Source organism: Schistocerca cancellata, chromosome 6 (genome assembly GCF_023864275.1).
Source record: "Schistocerca cancellata isolate TAMUIC-IGC-003103 chromosome 6, iqSchCanc2.1, whole genome shotgun sequence".
NCBI classification, from domain to species: domain Eukaryota; kingdom Metazoa; phylum Arthropoda; class Insecta; order Orthoptera; family Acrididae; genus Schistocerca; species Schistocerca cancellata.
This window is the reverse complement of record NC_064631.1, coordinates 620,254,942-620,275,166: the sequence shown is the minus strand read 5'-3', so window position 1 is coordinate 620,275,166 and position 20,225 is coordinate 620,254,942.

Genomic DNA, 20,225 nt, shown 5'->3' with positions numbered 1-20,225 from the left:
TGTTGAGAGGCCGGACAAACGTGTGGTTCCTGAAGAGGGGTAGCAGCCTTTTCTGTAGTTGCAGGGGCAACAGTCTGGATGATTGACTGATTTGGCCTTGTAACACTAGCCAAAATGGCCTTGCTGTTGTGGTACTGCTAACGGCTGAAACCAAGGGGAAACTACAGCCGTAATTTTTCCCGAGGGCATGCAGCTTTACTGTATGGTTAAATGATGATGGCGTCCTCTTGGGTAAAATATTCCGGAGGTACAATAGTAACCCATTCGGATCTCCGGGCGGGGACTACTCAAGAGGACGTCGTTATCAGGAGAAAGAAATCTGGCATTCTACGGATCGGAGCGTGGAATGTCAGATCCCTTAATCGGGCAGGCAGGTTATAAAATTTAAAAAGGGAAATCGATAGGTTAAAGTTAGTTATAGTGGGAATTAGTGAAGTTCGGTGGCAGGAGGAACAAGACTTATAGTCAGGTGACGTCAGGGTTATAAATACAAAATCAAATAGGGGTAATGCAGGAGTAGGTTTAATAATGAATAAAAAAATAGGAGTGCCGGTAAGCTACTACAAACAGCATATTGAACGTGTTATAGTGGCCAAGATAGACACGAAGCCCATGCCTACTACAGTAGTACAAGTTTATATGCCAACTAGCTCTGCAGATGACGAAGAAATTGAAGAAATGTATGATGCGATAAAATAAATTATTCAGGTAGTGAAGGGAGACGAAAATTTAATAGTCATGGGTGACTGGAATTCGACAGTAGGAAAAGGGAGAGAAGGAAACATGGTAGGTGAATATGGATTGGGGCTAAGACATGAAAGAGGAAGCCGTCTGGTAGAATTTAGCACAGAGCATAACTTAATCATAGCTAACACTTGGTTCAAGAATCATAAGAGAAGGTTGTATACATGGATGAATCCTGGAGATACTAAAAGGTATCAGATAGATTATATAATGGTAAGACGGAGATTTAGGAACCAGGTTTTAAATTGTAGGACATTTCCAGGGGCAGATGGGGACTCTGACCACAATACATTGCTTATGAACTGCAGAATATAACTGACGAAATTGCAAAAAGGTGGGAATTTAAGGAGAAGGGACCTGGATAAACTGACTAAACCAGAGGTGGTACAGAGTTTCAGGGACAGCATAAGGGAACAATTGACAGGAATGGGGGAAAGAAATACAGTAGAAGACGAATGGGCAGCACTGAGGGATGAAGTAGTGAAGGCAGCAGAGGATCAAGTAGGTAAAAAGACGAGGGCTAGTAGATATCCTTGGGTAACAGAAGAAATATTGAATTGAATTGATGAAAGGAGAAAATATAAAAATGCAGTAAATGAAGCAGGCAAAAAGGAATACAAACGTGTCAAAAATGAGATCGACAGTGAGTGCAAAATGGTTAAGCAGACATGGCTAGAGGACAAATGTAAGGATGTAGAGACTTATCTCACTAGGGGTAAGATAGATACAGCCTACAGGAAAATTAATAAGACCTATGGAGAAAAGAGAGCCACTTGTATGAATATCAAGAGCTCAGGTGGAAACCCAGTTCTAAGCAAAGAGGGGAAAGCAGATAGGTGGAAGGAGTATATAGAGGGTCTATACAAGGGCGATGTACTTGAGGACAATATTATGGAAATGGAAGAGGATGTAGATAAAGATGAAATGGGGGATACGATACTGCGTGAAGAGTTTGACAGAGCACTGAAAGACCTGAGTCGAAACAAGGCCCCGGGAGTAGACAATATTCCATTAGAACTACTGATGGCCTTTGGAGAGCCAGTCCTGACGAAAATTTACCATCTGGTGAGTAAGATGTACGAGACAGCCGAAATACCCTCAGACTTCAGGAAGAATATAATAATTCCAATCCCAAAGAAAGCAGGTATTGACAGATGTAAAAATTACCGGACTATCAATTTAATAAGTCACTGCTGCAAAATACTAAGGCGAATTATTTACAGACGAATGGAAAAACTGGTAGAAGCTGACCTCGGGGAAGATCAGTTTGGATTCCGTGGAAATGATGGAACACGTGAGGCAATACCGACCTTACGACTTATCTTAGAAGAATAATTAAGGAAAGGGAAACCTACGTTTCTAGCATTTGTAGACTTAGAGAAAGCTTTTGACAATGTTGACTGGAATACTCTCTTTCAAATTCTAAAGGTGACAGGGGGAAAATACAGGGAGCGAAAGGCTATTTACAATTTGTACAGAAACCAGATGGCAGTTATAATAATCGAGGGGCATGAAAGGGAAGCAGTGGTTGGGAAGGGATTGAGACAAGGTTGTACCCTCTCCCCGATGTTATTTAATCTGTATATTGAGCAAGCAGTAAAGGAAACAACAGAAAAATTTGGAGTAGGTAGGTAGGTCCAGGGAGAAGAAATAAAGACTTTGAGGTTCGCCGATGACATGGTAATTCTGTCACAGACGGCAAAGGACTTGGAAGAGCAGTTGAACGGAATGGACAGTGTCTTGATAGGAGGATATAAGATGAACATTAACAAAAGCAAAACGAGTGTAATGGAATGTAGTCGAATTAAGTCGGGTGATGCTGAGGCAATTAGATTAGGAGATGAGACACTTAAAGTAGTAAAGGAGTTTTGCTATTTGGGGAGCAAAATAACTGATGATGGTCGAAGTAGAGAGGATATAAAACGTAGACTGGCAATTGCAAGAAAAGCGTTTATGAGGAAGAGAAACTTGTTAAAATCGAGTATTGATTTAATCGAGTGTTTGCATGGAGTTTAACCATGTATGGAAGTGAAACATGGACAATAAATAGTTTGGACAAGGAGAGAAGAGAAGCTTTCGAAATGTGGTGCTACAGAAGAATGTTGAATATTACGTGGGTAGCTCACATAACTAATGAGGAGGTATTTAATAGGAGTGGGGAGAAGCGAAGTTTGTGGCACAACTTGACTAGAAGAAGGGATCGTTTGGTAGGACATGTGCTGAGGCATCAAGGGTTCACAAATTTAGGATTGGAGGGCAGCGTGGAGGGTAAAAATCGTAGAGGTAGACCAAGAAATGAATGCACTAAGCAGATTCAGAACGATGTAGGTTGCAGTAGGTACTGGGAGATGAACGAGCTTGCACAGGATAGATTAGCGTGGAGAGCTGCATCAACCCAGTCTCAGGACTGAAGACTACAACAACAGATGTCTCTAAAGTTATAATAAGAAATTTTAGTGCCTAATTCACAATCCGTTTGAAGAAGGGTCAAATCCATAGATTTTAGTGCCGTTATGCATTCTTCAAGACAATCCATTTCATCTTTTCTAGGTACTGAGATATAAAGTGATATCAGCAGATAGTTATTTATATTTCCCACCAATGGAGGTTCTGTATTCGTTGCTTTCTCCAAACTACCAGTTCAAGTGTCTATTGAACCTGCAGTAAAATTTCTATAAGAATGTATCTTTTCTCCGTTAGAGAGAGAGCTTACACCACACTCGTTCGTCGTTAGAATATTGCTGCGCGGTATGGGATGCTTTCCAGGTGGGATTGACGGAGGACATCGAAAGGGTGCATAAAAAGGCAGCTCGTTTTGTATTATCACGTAATAGGGCAGAGAGTGTGGCAGATATGATACGCGAGTTGGGATGGAAGTCATTAAAGGAAAGACATGAAACATGAACAGCTGCTAGAATGAGTTTCTTAGAAGTAGTTACCTTAGGGGTTGCGAAGCAACTCAAATCGCTTGATACGGGCAAGTCTTCAGGTCCAGATTGTATACCGATTAGGTTCCTTTCAGATTACGCTGATACAATAGCTGCCTACTTAGCAATCATATACAACCGCTCGCTCACCGATAGATCTGTACCTACAGATTGGAAAATAGCGCTGGTCGCACCAGTCTTTAAGAAGGATAGTAGGAGTATTCCATCGAACTACAGACCTATATCATTGACGTCGGTTTGCAGTAGGGTTTTGGAGTATATACTGTATTCAAACATTATGAATCACCTCGAAGGGAACGATCTATTGATTCGTAATCAGCATGGTTTCAGAAAACATCGTTCTAGTGCAACGCAATTAGTTCTTTATTCGCACGAAGTAATGGCCGCTATCGACAGGGGATCTCAGGTTGATTCCGTATTTCTGGATTTCTGGAAAGCTTTTGACACCGTTCCTCACAAGCGACTTCTAATCAAGCTGCGAGCCTACGGGGTATCGTCTCAGTTGTGCGACTGCATTCGTAATTTCCTGACAGGAAGGTCGCAGTTAGTAGTAATAGACGGCAAATCATCCAGTAAAATTTAAGTGATATCAGGTGTTCCCAAGGGAAGCGTCCTGGGACCTCTGCTGTTCCTGATCTATATAAATGACCTGAATGACAATCTGAGCAGTTCTCTTAGGTTGTTCGCAGATGATGCTGTAATTTACCGTCTAGTAAGGTCATCCGAATACCAATATCAGTTGCAAAGCGATTTAGAAAAGATTGCTGTATGGTGTGGCAGGTGACAGTTGACACTAAATAACGAAAAGTGTGAGGTGATCCACATAAGTTCCAAAAGAAATCCGTTGGAATTCGGTTACTCGATAAATAGTACAATTCTCAAGGCTGTCAATTCAACTAAGTACCTGGGTGTTAAAATTACGAACAACTTTAGTTGGAAAGACCACATAGATAATATTGTGGGGAAGGCGAGCCAAAGGTTGCGTTTCAATGGCAGGACACTTATAAGATGCAACAAGTCCACTGAAGAGACAGCTTACACTACACTCGTTCGTCGTCTGTTAGAATATTGCTGCGCGGTGTGCGATCCTTACCAGGTGGGATTGCCGGAGGACATCGAAAGGGTGCATCAATAGGAAGCTCTTTTTGTATTATCACGTAATAGGGGAGAGAGTGTGGCAGATATGATACGCGAGTTGGGATGGAAGTCATTACAGCAAAGTCGTTTTTCGTCGCGGCGAGATTTATTTACGAAATTTCAGTCACCAACTTTCTCTTCCGAATGCGAAAATATTTTGTTGAGACCAACCTACATAGGTAGGAATGATCATCAAAATAAATGAAGAGAAATCAGAGCTCGAACAGAAAGGTTTAGTTGTTCGTTTTTCCCGCGCGCTGTTCGGGAGTGGAATGGTAGAGAGATAGTATGATTGTGGTTCGGGGTGAACCCTCTGCCGAGCAATTAAATGTGAATTGCAGAGTAATAATGTAGATGTAGATGTAGATGAATGGAATCTTTACCTATTATCCGGTAGTTGAATTAACTGCACTGCTTTCCTAAAGTATATGTTAAATGATCCTACATTTTCAAGACCTGCGGGTCACTTCATTAACCACCATTAGGTGTAAATTGTGTCTTTAATACATCCTCGATGAACACCATATCTTTATCACGCATTTAAGGAACACAGTGCGTACGATAAGAACATGGGCAGAGGTGCGTATTGAAAACCATTGTTGTAATATTTCTAAAACATTAAGTTGGTGTACTGTTATTACAGCACTGCACAGTAGATGAGAGGGTACTGCATATTCGATTTTAATCATCATCACACTTTTATACTTAGTTGTAAGAAGCTTTTACTGTAAATGAAATAAAATGCAACGAAGATTAAAAGACATACGGGTCACAGCGAGCACTTCTAAACAGTTATAATCTGCACAATTAATAGCACACGTTAAACCAATAAATGGCTAATTGGAGCTCATACCTGCGAACTGCTTAAACACGACCAGTAACTGTGAATAGAAGATGCCAGCTATAACGGATGTAATTACAGCACAGAATGTAGCGGATGCAGAGAATACCGAATGATAGACAATCTCTGTTAGTGCTCTTGCTTAAGCACTCGGCTTAGCGGCGGCAGCGGTAACGGGAACGGCATCACTGTCTTCGACGGTGGAGATTAAATTCCCAGTTGCTAGCTGAGAAAAGATATAAAACTTCGTGAAGCAATATGCAGCCATACTGAGAAAGCCATACATGTTTCAATAGCCGATACGGTCTACCTAAAGATTAAATGTAACTTAAGCGTGTAATACAGAAGGGTGCACGCGGAAACACTATACCGAATGTAGTCGAAAAGACACCCAAGCGGAAAGAGTATGGGTATGTCCTATGTTATGAAGTGGAGCTGGTGCGACGTGTGGATAGGTGCAAGCGGATGTGGATGAAATAGGTATCAGTGAATTACACAGCACCGAATGCAACATGCTCAAATAACTCAGCAGGGTATCTGTGATGCCTGTGCCTAGCGTAGGTACTAGAAGGTTACTTAAGCTGGTGTCAAAAATCTCTGTAATGAGTAGCTTACTATCAAATTTCTGGAAAAGAAGTATCCTTACCTTAACAGAGAAAGCAGATGCGAATAAAATGATCCAACTATAGGTCTAATAAAGTGATGTGATCCTCTCGTAAACTACTGACGAGAGTAATACACACTATTTAAAGAGAAATTGAAGTACAGTACGAAGATCACATGGCTTTCTGGATCAGGATATGTAACCTCTCACTTCCTAATCGGCCTACTGGATTGCGAAATAACTGAGCGTGATCGCTTTTGCCAAATGATGTCTGATAGTGGTAAGCCCATCGTCATCCAAGGAAAATGTTACCGATTAGTATGAGATTAGTGTACAACAGATTCTTCTGAAAGAAGAACCTATTCTAAACCTAATCTAGATTCTGATGATAGTTTTGAAATGGGTGGAAATTTAGTGCATCGCTCACGAATCACACTGGCAGGGTAAGGAGGGGGTGGGGGGTGGAGGGTAGCACTTAATACTTTTAATTCAAAAAATACTGGCAGTACAAAGAATACTGATTACCTAAAAAGGGGATGATTAAACGTTCGCTAGCCCACCAGGACAGTGAATCCACAGAATCTTAAGAAAGGTGGCAAAGAAATTCAAACAAATAATCAGCGGCATGGCAACAGAAGGTTATCATGCTTTTCCACAAAAAAGATGTTCGCGAGAATATAAATGAAGCAGAAAGCACTGCGTTTGCAGTTAATTATTCTGAAATACTATATTTTGAAAGTAAAGTTAAATGAAGTTACTGGTTAAATCAATAACTTGGCGTAACTATAAACTTCGTTACAGGGTTATTACAAATGATTGAAGCGATTTTATAAATTCACTGTAGCTCCATTCATTGACATATGGTCACGACACACTACAGATACGTAGAAAAACTCATAAAGTTTTGCTCGGCTGAAGCCGCACTTCAGGTTTCTGCCGCCAGAGCGCTCGAGAGCGCAGTGAGACAAAACGGCGACAGGAGCCGAGAAAACGTATGTCGTGCTTGAAATGCACTCACATCAGTCGGTCATAACAGTGCAACGACGCTTATGGACGAAGTTCAACAAAGATCCACTACTGCTAACTCCATTCGGCGATGGTATGCGCAGTTTAAAGCTTCTGGATGCCTCTGTAAGGGGATATCAAAGGGTCGGCCTGCAGTGAGCAAAACACGGTTGAACGCGTGCGGGCAAGTTTCACGCGCAGCCCACGGAAGTCGACGAATAAAGCAAGCAGGGAGCTAAACGTACCACAGCCGACGGTTTGGAAAATCTTACGGAAAAGGCTAAAGCAGAAGCCTTACCGTTTACAATTGCTACAAGCCCTGACACCTGATGACAAAATCAAACGCTTTGAATTTTCGCTGCGGTTGTAACAGCTCATGGAAGAGGATGCGTTCAGTGCGATACTTGTTTTCAGTGATGAAGCACCATTTTTACTTAAGGGTGAAGTGAACAGACACGATGTGCAAATCTGGGCGGTAGAGAATCCTCACGCATTCGTGCAGCAAATTCGCAATTCACCAAAAGTTTACGTGTCTTGTGCAATCTCAGGGTTGAAAGTTTACGGCCCCTTTTTCTTCTGCGAGAAAAACGTTACAGGACACGTGTATCTGGACATGCTGGAAAATTGGCTCATGCCACAACTGGAGACCGACAGCGCCGACTTCATCTTTCAACAGGATGGTGCTCCACCGCACTTCCATCATGATGTTCGGCATTTCTTAAACAGGAAATTGGAAAACCGATGGATCGGCCGTGATGGAGATCATGATCAGCAATTCATGTCATGGCCGCCACGCTCTCCCGACTTAACCCCATGCGATTTCTTTCTGTGGCGTTATGTGAAAGATTCAGTGTTTAAACCTCCTCTACCAAGAAACGTGCCAGAACTGCGAGCTCGCATCAACGATGCTTTCGAAGTCATTGATGGGGACATGCTGCGCCGAGTGTGGGGGGAACTTAATTATCGGCTTGATGTCTGCCGAATCACTAAAGGGGCACATATCGAACATTTGTGAATGCCTAAAAAAACTTTTTGAGTTTTTGTATGTGTGTGCAAAGCATTGTGAAAATATCTCAAATAATAAAGTTATTGTAGAGCTGTGAAATCGCTTCAATCATTTGTAATAACCCTGTATATACAAAATGACTTTGAGTAACCTCAGTGTCACGTAATGCAATATTTAGAAGAAGGCACGTAATTTACTTTTGAATATTGGAAGACTGAACTGAACTTACTTTAAGAAAATGAGTCACTGATTCTACTTTTAAATTAACAACCTAGGCGCTCTGTCCGGAACCGCGCGGCTGCTACGGTCGCAGGATCGAATCCCACCTCGGGCATGGAAGTGTGTGACGTCCTTAGGGTAGTTAGGTTTAAGTAGTTCTAAGTTCTTGGGGACTGATGACCACATATGTTAAGTCCCATAGTGCTCAGAGCCATTTGAACCATTTTTGAAATAATAACGATAAAATACATACCAAAGTAGCAGAAGTCACTCTCTAATCAAAATACAGAATAAATGCGATTGCGCACTCTTAATATGTGCCTTATCTTTAGTTATTAGTTTTGTCAGTGAACTTTTAAGTTACTTTAAATGAACGAAGTTACTACTCAAAATTGGAATGTAGTTAAGCGTCTGTTAAGCAATACAAGAATCAATAGTTACTGAGTCAGAAAATTTAGACTGTTACTGATCATTAGCAAACAAACAAAACTGGCTCTAAATAGTTAATCCATTTCATATTTTTACAACACTCGGTGATTGGGTGGAAGGGAAAGGGACCCTGGTTGGTAATAATGTCTGAGAACAATGACAACATAGGTGCCCTAAAAGTTGTAACTATTGCCGATTATCATTCAGGTTAGTTATACAAAATAATGGCGCTGAGCACTATGGGACTTAACATCTGAGGTCATCAGTACTCTAGAAGTTAGAACTACTTAAACCTGACTAACCTAGGGACAACACACACATCCATGCCCGAGGATGGATTCGAACCTGCGACCATATCGGTCGTGCGGTTCCAGACTGAAACGCCTAGAACCACTCGGCCACATCAGCCGGCCGTTGGTTATACATTGCGAAGGAAATGGCACTGCGTAATGCCGCTACAGGATTATTTATACTTTGTCACTTAATATTCTCACGATGTTGTACCTGTGTGGAAGACGAAAATTGCAGCCGACGACAATGTTGAGCTTCTTCTGTTGCTGCTACTGTTGGTTGAGAACCCCGAGTCGCCTCCAGAGCTACCGATAATTACGGGGCAGGCCATAGTTAGAACTGCAGCTACCTCCGCCTAATCACTCCTTCAGTGCTCTCAATACTCGGAGATTAACGAATTAGGTGCGTCTACACTGGCGCGAACATAGCTGCAAACCGCGTCTGCGGAAGCACCCAACAGTCTTTCAAGACCCAAACTGCTCATCGCGACAGAGACTCCCTAGGCAAAGATAAACAATGGCGGAGCTACTGCCATTTTGTCATTGCTATCGATACATTAAAGTTCCCTTGGCTATTACCCAGCAATCTGCAATATTTAAATTATAAATACAATCAATTATATACATTCACAAATAAATATACTATGAGATACATTACATATTAAATATTATTTCTGTCTCAAAGCCTACAGATTCAGAAGTACAGTACAAGTTCTCAGCGGATATTAAACGCCGAAATATTTTGGATGGTGCAGAAGGTATTTTACCTGGGAAGCAGTGTCGGCCTGTAGTACAGCAATGGAAAGTATATTTAAGGAAATTCAGACAACATTACATTTCTGAGCCACACAATGAGAGGTCAATAACCCTGAAAATGACTGATCTAAAACACAGAGACAAAATATTCTACCAAATCTGTAACGACCAAGTGGAAATAATGAAGGGGAGAGGGAAAGAAAGAATAAGCTAGGGTTACAATTTCAAAGTTGGTAGTATTTGTTGCAGCATTTTGTATAAAGGATTAATCGGTGAAGAGAGAAAGTCGCGATTTATATAGTCAGGATTTAGGCGGAATCTCGATAGATCTCTGAGAGCACATACAGCAAAAAACATAGATGGTGACCGGCGAAAAGCCAGTCTGGCGTTGATGAACTTTATCCCGCAGTACGATAAATGCTGAGCTGCAAGATTTTACAGGAACTCGCTCTACTTGTTGGCGATACTTTTTTACCAGGGCAAAGATAATAGTAGGGGGCTTTAAATCGAGTCGACGAGTTCCGAGAACGAACTCTAATCTGGGATAAAAGGGACATAGCAGTCAATGAAAAGTCGCATTCTATTACCAGACAAGGCACAGGTGCGTACAAGCAGAGGGATCAATGTCACAGGTTACGTATAACATACGGGAACCGATATTACGTAACAGCAAGGCGTATGTTCGTATGTTCAAAAAACCGTGAACAATATTTTTCCAAAAATTTTGTGAATTAACGGATACTTCATATCCAACGGAATAATCTGTGTCAGGCGACAGCGGGTGAACCGAAAATATAGACACTAAGTCCAACGGTAGCGTGCGGTGCTGTCGTTACGGTCGGCAAGCAATAAACAAGACAGCGCCCTCGCAGCGGTCTTTGGCTTTTACTACAAGGGTATACTACTCCTGATATCATTATTAGGTGTGTCTTACTCAATTGTGTTGCAGAGGAAGGCAAAGTGAACTAATCGACGTGGAAACATTGCCTATGGACTGTTCTACATCCCGTTAAGTGCACACTGTCTTCTCTTCTACTAGATTTCCTACATCTCTCAAGACATCCTTTCCTTCATGGATGGTTGTTGTTGCTGTGATCTTCAGTCCTGGGACTGGTTTGATGCAGCTCTACATGCTACTCTATCCTGTGCAAGCTTCTTCATCTCCGAGTAACTACTGCAACCTACATCCTTCTGGATCTGTTTAGTGTATTCATCTCTGGGTCTCCCTCTACGTTTTTTACACTCCACGCTGCCCTCCAATACTAAATTGGTGATCCCTTGATGCGTCAGAACATGTCCTACCAACCGATCCCTTCTTCTAGTCAAGTTGTGCCACAAACTTCCCTTCTCCCCAATCCTATTCAATACCTCCTCATTAGTTATATGATCTACCCCTCTAATCTTCAGCATTCTTCTGTAGCACCACATTTCGAAAGCTTCTATTGTCTTCTTGTCCAAACTAGTTATCGTCCATGTTTCACTTCCATACATGGCTACACTCCATAAAAATACTTTGCGAAACGATTTCCTGACACTTAAATCTATACTCGATGTTAACAAATTTCTCTTCTTCTGAAACGCTTTCCTTGCCATTGCCATGGTATACGAAGGAAAACATGTACTGTGTCTAGGCCTAGGGATATTGGCCTTTATTTTTTGGCACATGCCCGCGAGAGGCCATGGTAGTGTGTTAGAGTACTAGTCCGGCACATAGTACTAATCCTCTATGATTTCTTAAGTCTGCCTGCAGTCCCTTGCTGAAAGAAAATTCATAACAGGTATGTGATAGTCTGACTCGCAGCAGTCCGATATACTTCCCATATCCGAATACTGTTCACTAAGAATTCCTCATCCAAATTTCCTGCTAGTTTACGTGGTTTAGAGTTGGGGTAAACCGGGAAGTACTTTGTTTAGGACACTAAACCCGTAATAGTACTACATGAGATGCGTAAAATAACTGTAGTTATGGTGAACAACATCGTCTGAGAACCTCCCTCATCAGTCAGTATAACCACTACGACATCTAATGGTTAATTCAAGAAGATTACACAAATATACAAATATTGTGAAAGTCATTCTCATCCGTAAACACTTAACCTGCGTACAGCACTCGTGACTACTGACGAGAGCTGGGTGTAAGGAACTTATATTTCGCTCGATGAAGTTGCAGAAGTGATCTATAGAACTGAAGTCCGTGCCACGGGAAAGCAAAATATCCCTCATACAATTCTCGAACAGTTCGAGAGCTTCCGGAAGGAGTATTGTCTCGATGAATGTACAGGACACCAACATGGTACTGTGAATGATTGAACGGATCCAGTAGTTCTCTGTGTAGAACATCGGTAAAAGTTAATGACTCATTAGATGATAAGTTCATTTTAAGTAAACACAGACATTGAATTACCTTCATAAGACGTCTGAAAGGTGCCCTATTGGTCAGTTGAGTACTTTGTCTCGTGTGGTTTCCAACTAAACTGCATTCATCATTGGCATTACGCAGTACGAAACGAGAGTCAACAATCCACGTGACCAGTTTCTTTACCTTGAGCTTGTCAAACACACAATAATTTGTTTACGAAGAGACGTGGCATGTGCAGAATTGCTCATGTGGGAAGATGATTTTCGTACCCCACGTTGAGATGATAAACTATGATTAAGATCACGTGTGGTTTAGGAAACCAGCTTTAATTGGAAATAAAAAGGTCCCACGTACAAATCTTGTCACTGGTTAAAGTATAAATTAAAATAATCACCAATGGCGGCAGAAGGCTTCCAGCATAGGAGTTCACTATAGATCGGCTGTTGGAAGTATAGTCGAGGAGCGGAATGAGGTTTAGAGCAATCTCTTGCCCTCAACAGTGGGAAACTGCCCCTAAAACGCGGAAAAACGGTCATAACAGCCATGTTCAACGGTATGAGGATGCAGGATTCAATGGAAAACACTGCATTAAAGAGGAAACACTCTCTGTAGCTAAAAGACATGTGGCCAAGAGTTGCAATAGGTGCTATGATGGTCTTTCCATTAGCAAAAGATATCGGGCTAATCGCTCATTCGGATCTCCGAGATGGGATTGCAAAAAAAGGGAGGTGACCATCAGAAAAAGATTCAGTAACCAACGGAAGGGTAAAGTTCTACAAGACGAAGCGTGGAATGTCAAATGTTTGAATGAGGTACAGAAGCAAGAAAATCTGGAACGGGAAATGCTAACTTTCAGTATAAATATAAAGGGTGGTCAGTGAAGTGAAATCTAAACAAGACAGACATGTATATGGTAAAATCAGCAACAGCAAATGGTATAACTGGAGTAGGATTCTTTATAAATAGGAAGGCAGAGCAGAGAGTGTGTTACTTGCATAGTTCAGTGACAGGGTTGTTCTCATCAGAATCTACAGCAAACCAACACCTACAACAATAATGGTGATATACATGCCGACGTTGTACGCAGAAGACGAAGAGACAGAAACAGTTGTTGAAGATTCTGAACGGGAAGTTCGATACGTGAAGAGAGATGAAAACCTGATAGTCACGGGGGGTGGAATGCGATTATACGGGAAGGAGTAGTAGAAAGAATATTTGATTGGTACGAGGAATGAGAGACGAAAAGACTGATTGAGTTATACAGTAATTTCAACTAGTACTAGCGAATACTCTGTTCAAGGAACACATAAGGAAGATGTATCCTTCGAAATGACCAGGAGACACGGAAGGGTTCCAGCTGGATTCCTAAATCAGATATTGAAATGTAAGGCGCACACACAAGCAGATATAGATTGAGATCAGAGTTCGATGATGATTAGGCTGAAGTTTCAGAGTCTGCTTAGGAAAGGTCAGTGCACAAAGAAGTGGGATACCGAAGTACTTTTCAATTTAGTAGTACCCTCGAAAGTCTACGCGGCGATCATGAATAACTCAGTAGCCACTTCAGGCGAAGAGGATTAGATACCTCTCAACAGGTGAGTCGCAGAAGCTGCAAAGGGAAACATAATAACAAAGAGGTACCTGCGAAGAAACTATGGGTAATAGCAAAAAATTTGGCAGATGATTCACGAAAGAATGAAGAACAAAAATGTTCAAGTACATTCAGGAATACAGACATACAAATCACTTAGGACTGAAGGAAATAGGAACGACATGGTGGAAAAGGCAAAATGACTGCATGAAAATTGCGAAGAAACCTAAAAAGAAACGATTGTAAGAAGGACTGACTTAGCATACAAACAAGTGAATACAACATTCGGAGAAATTAAAGGCAAAGGCAATGGGAATTTCACTATTAAGTTCAGAGAAGAAAGCGCATAGGTGGAGAGAGTACACTGGAGACCTCTGCGAGGGGGAGAACATGTCTAACAATGTTATGGAACAGGAAGTAAGAATCGGCGGGGACGCCTTGGAGGCTTTAGTGTTAGAGTCGGAATTTAAAAGAGTAATGGGCGATTAAAGATCAAATAAGGCGGAAGGGATGGACAAAACTCCATCGGAATACAAATAGAATCATTGGGTGAAGCGACAACTAAACGACTAATAACTTTTGTGTGTAAAATAGAGTACGTCAGACTCGTTATATACCATGAGTCTTTAAAACAAAAAGAATTATTCACAAACTTCCGAAGATAGAGTCAACAAGCGTGAAAATTATCGTACAATCTGCATAACAGCTCGTGCATCCAAATTGCTGACAAGCACCACATGCAAAGGAATGGAAAGGAAAACTGAGGATCTGTTAGATGACAATCAGTTTTGCTGACAGGGATGTAGACGACAGACCTAGTGTTCAGGCTGTACAACAATGAAGCAATGGCGGAAATACAAGAAACGTTTAATGATGGAATTAAAATAGAGGGAGAAAGGATATCAGTGATTAGATTTGCTGATGACATTGTTAGTCCTAGTGAAAGTAAAGATTTACGGGAGCTAATGAATGAAATGAAGAGTCTGATGAAGGAAGACGGCAATAATGAAAAGTACTGGAAGTGAGAACAGTGAGAAACTTAACATTTTCATTGCAGATCACGAACTGGAAGAAGTTCATGACTTCTGCTACCTGGGCAGAAAACTGACTGGTGATATACGGAACGGTGCAAACGTAAAGTGCTCAGTAGCATTGGGAAAGGAGGATTCCTGCCCAAGAGAATTGGCTTTGACTTGAGGAATAGTTTCTGAGAATGTACATTTGGAAAACATAGTTTTATGGTATTGAAACATGATCTCTGGTAAAACAGAAACAGACGCGAACCGAAGCATTTGATATTTGATGCTAAAACAGAATTTTAAAAATTTGGTGGATTGATAAGGTAGGGAATGAGGAGGTCCTTCATATAATCGGCTAGAAAATGATTATATGGGAAACACTGATAAGAAGCAAGGAACGGATAATAGGACATCTATAAGACATCAGGGAATAACTTCCATGCTACTAGAAGAAGCTACAGACAGTGAAAACTGTAGCGGAAGACGTAGATTGGAATACACTTGCAAGTAATTGCGGATGAGATGAACAGTTGCACAGGAGGGGGACTTCTGGCGGGCCATTGCCATGAACTACACTTGCCGAAGGCGCCAAATTTGTCAACACCCCCTCGTGCCCATTCCAATTTACCAAGTGATAGGCTGGACACATTGCTGCATTTGTAGGATGTTGTTTCTATAACCCGTAAAGAAATGTTGCAATATATTTGTCCACTAATAGTTGTTGACTAGAATTCTCTGAGAAAGTAACTGCCGCACAGTTCTCCATACATCCATACTACAAAACTACGGCTGTTGATGACAACCATGTTCTCAATGTTTTCTCATTACCATACTAATTTGTTTAGTTTGTTTACGGTGTGATGTGATGTGATATGTGCATAGGGAAAGATGTCGGATGGTGGTTTTCGTATCCCACAACGAAATGGTATGATATGATTGACCATCAGCAGTTGCGGTTCAGAATTCACTGACATATTAAGGATTGCATGTTGTCCCATAGGCACATTGATGATGATCCACTATGATTTCCTAGTCATTTGGTTTCTAGATTTGGAGTCATTCATTGGTCAGCACAGTCGCCACATCAACAGCACCTGACTTCTTCACAGGGGATACCGGTACTTCAAGAATCTAGAATACGCTACACATCCTCACACTGTGGCTTAACTCAAAGGAAGCATACATACAGTTGTGGAGAGGATCCCTTGGAACATGCTGAATTAGTTGATGGAAGCCTTCATTGCCGCCTGGAGAAATACACGAAATGCGATGGTGAACATATTTAGGGAGTTATATTTAGAAAAAAAGGAGAAAAAGGTTGAATAGTCACCGTTCTACGAGTGGGAGCGTGGAATGTCAGAAGCTTAAACACGGGAGGGAAGCTACAAAATCATAAAAGGGAAATTGCAAGGCTCTGTTTGAATATAGTAGGGGTTAGGAATGTAAAATGGAAAGAAGACAGGCATTTCTGGTCAGATGAGTATAGGGTAATGTCAGCAGCAGCAGAAAATGGCGCAACGGGAGTTGGTTTCGTTTTGAATTGGAACGTATGCAGAGAGTGTGATACTGTGAACAGTTAAGTGCTAGGGTTGTTTTTATCAGAATCGACAGCAGACCAACACCGACAACAAACTGAAGGTGAAGGGATAAAGTATGTAAGGATATTGCAAGGGTAATACAACACGTGAAGGAGGATGAAAATCTGATAGTCACGGGGACTGAGATGCAGTTGCATGGAAAGAAATGGTTACAGGCGAATATGGGATTGGAACAAGGAATGAGAGAACGGGAAGACTAATTGAGTTCTGTAATAAATTAAAGTTAGTAATAGCAAATACTCCTATTGTGGAGGAGGTATACTTGGAAAATTCCGAGTGATACGCTTAGATATCAGTTATATTACATTATAGTCAGAGATTCCGAAATCAGATACTGGATTGGAAGGCATATCCACATAGCAGATATAGGCTCAGATCACAATGCTAAAGTTTTAGACATTAGTCAGGAAGAATCAACACGCAAGAAGTGGGATAGGGCTGTACTAAGGAATGACAAGATATATTTGAAGTTCTCTGAGGCTTTAGATACAGCAATAAGTGATAGAGCAACAGACAGTACAGTTACAGAGTAAATGACATCTCTAAAAAGGGCCATTGCAGATATTAGAAAGAAAAACTTAGGTAACAGAAGATATACTTCATCTGATCGATGAGAGGAGAATGTACAATAATGTTCCGGTAAACTCAGCAATACACAAATGAAAGCCGCTGAGGAATGAAATAAATATGAAGTGCATTGAAGCTGAGACGAAATGACTGCATGAACAATGTGAAGAAATCGAAAAGGAAATGGTTGTCGGAAGGACAGACTCAGCATACAGGAAAGTTAAAAGCAAGGGTGGTAACATTAAGAGTGCAACGGGAATTCCACTGTTAAATGCAGAGGAGAGAGCGGATAGGTGGAAGGAATGCACTGAAAGCTTTGATGAGGGGGAAGATTTGTCTGATGTGATCGAAGAAGAAATAGGCGTCGATTTAGAAGAGAGTGTGGATCCAGTATTAGAATCAGAAATAAAGAGCTTTGGTGAACTTAAGATCAAATAAGGCGGAATTGGTAGACGACATTCCATCACAATGTCTAAAATCATTGGGGAAAGTGGCAACAAAACGAATATTCACGTTGGTGTGTAGAATGTATGAGTGTGACGACATATCACTCGACTTACGGAAAAATATCGTCTACACTATTCCGTAGACTGCAAGAGCTGCAGATGCGAGAATTATCGCACAACCAGTTTAACAGCTCATGCATCCAACCTTATGACGAGAATAATATGTAGAAGACTGGAAAAGAAAATTATGGCTGTGGCAGCCGACGAACAGTCTTTAGGAAAGGTAAAAGAACCAGAGAAGCAATTTTGACGATGTGGTTGATAACGGTAGCAAGACTAAAAAAATCAATACACGCTCATAGGATCTGTCTACCTCGAAATAAACGTTGGAGAATGTAGATAGGGGTAAGCTATATGGAGAGGTGGGTAATATCCAGAAAGTACAAGAGCCAAGAAGGAATAATAAGAGTGGGCGACCAAGAAAGAATGGTGTAAGACAGGGATGTTGTCTTTCGCCCCTTCTGTTCAATCATTACATAGCAAAAACAACTATGGTAATAAAAGAAAGGTTCAGGATTTGAATAAAAATTCAAGGTGAAAGGATATCAATGATTGCTACCTTGAGTGCACGTGAAGAATTACATGATCTGCTGAATGGAATGAACAATCTAATTAATACAGAATATGGATTGAGAGTAAATCGAACAAAGACAAAGGTAACGAGAAGCAGCAGAAATGAGAACAACGAGAAACTTAACATCAAGATCGATGGTCACGAAGCAGAAGAAGTTAAGGAATTCTGTTACCTAGGCAGTAAAACAACCACTGACAGACGGAGCAAGTAGGACATCAAAAGCATACTAGCAATGGCAAAAAGGGCATTCCTGGCCAAGAGAGGTCTGCTAGTATCAAATATTGGCCTTAATTTGAGGAAGAAATTTCTGGAGTACAGCACTGTATGGAAGTGAAACGTCTACTGTGGTAATAGCGGAACAGAAGAAACTCGAGGCATTTGAGATGTAGCGCGAAAGACGAATGTTGAAAATTAGGTGGACTAATAAGGTAAGGAATGAGGAGGTTCTGCGCAGAATTGGAGTGGAAAGAAATATGTTAAAAACACTGATACATCTAGGAAATAATTGAGGACGCAGGTTGCAAGGGCTACTCTGAGATGAAGAGGTTCGCGCAGGAGAGGAATTCGTGGCGGTACGCATTTAACTAGTCAGAAGACTGATGACCCAAAAAAAAAAAAATTAAAAATCTAATGAGGGTGGGGGTGGGGGCGGCAGCACAACATTTTTCTTTGATGTAAATACGTGTCTCAATAAACCTGACAGTTTGTTTCGAAGATACGATCTTTCGATATCCAACTATTCAGTCTGCCTTCTCTATATAACAGTGTAACTGATCTCCTGCTATATCTCTTATGACTAGGTGCTAATCTGTGAATGGGATCAACTTCAAGTAGTCACGGATCTATCAGAACAAGACACAAGTTTTTATGACGTAATTGTACATCTTCTGTTCTGAGATGCGAACCAATAGTTTTAACTAATCTCCTTTTAATAACCGTGATTTCCACTGCCGTAGGTGCGAATTCTGTTTGCTTAGCTACGGTTCTTCCTGTTTTTCTTCCCGAAGGTGTGGAGGCGATGATGTTTTTATTCTGCACCCGAGAGACACGTGAACGGGGTAACGAACCGGCTCCTTAACGCCGGACACGGTAGGCTGAACGAGGCGTAAAGCCCATTAACCCTAATACTGGCGTAAATTGAATTGCGTCAGAAATCCACGCTAAGTGAAGGAGACCATATTACGCTGATGGGGAAGATAATGTCATCGCTGCTAGCAGTTAGTCCCCGGTGCGTGACGCCCAGCCCTTGAAGAGACCTTTAAAACCAAGCTACGCTCCATTATGCCGTGCACCTTATCACACTTCGATCATCCAGGGATACAAGGAATTCCCAGTAGTAACCGTGCAGCAAACTTACATCTGAAGTGTAATAAGGGACTACTAGCAGGAAACTCTGTGAATTCCTTCGTTCCTAAGATGTGAACGCCAGCGTGGAGACCACTTGTGTGTATAAGATAAACTTTGGAATCGATACGCTATTAGTAAAAACATGGGCCCGACCGACCAACTAACACCACAATCAAAATATGCGTAAAAGAGAGAATAACCAATACATACTCCAAATTTACACAATCATGACGGACACGCACGAGAAGCAGCGGCATCTCATGTGTATCCACCACATTTAATGCTTGGTAAAGATTAGTAGTGACGAGCTGGCAAATATAACGAAACGTAACAGCAGGTCCTACGGTAGAATGCTACGTCGACGTCAACACATGTTAACATCAGTATGAGCTTTAATGGTGCAATAAGGTTAGTCCGTGGGCAAAGGTTTTGCCTTCGAATAACATTGCGCAGTATTTGCCAATATACCCGTTTGGAAAGCAATGGCACTGTGGCCATACGCCGTGACCACCATCTTGTGTTAGCCTTTGATTTAATGTTATTCCGATTGGTGAACAAATGATTTAGAAATAATCTCGTTTTGGTTGGCTTCATTTAAAATGGCATAAATCGGGCAATCCAGTTATTTGATAGTTTGACAAAAATTATGATCTTCCAGCGCTTTGGGTTGATGAATCAACGGTTG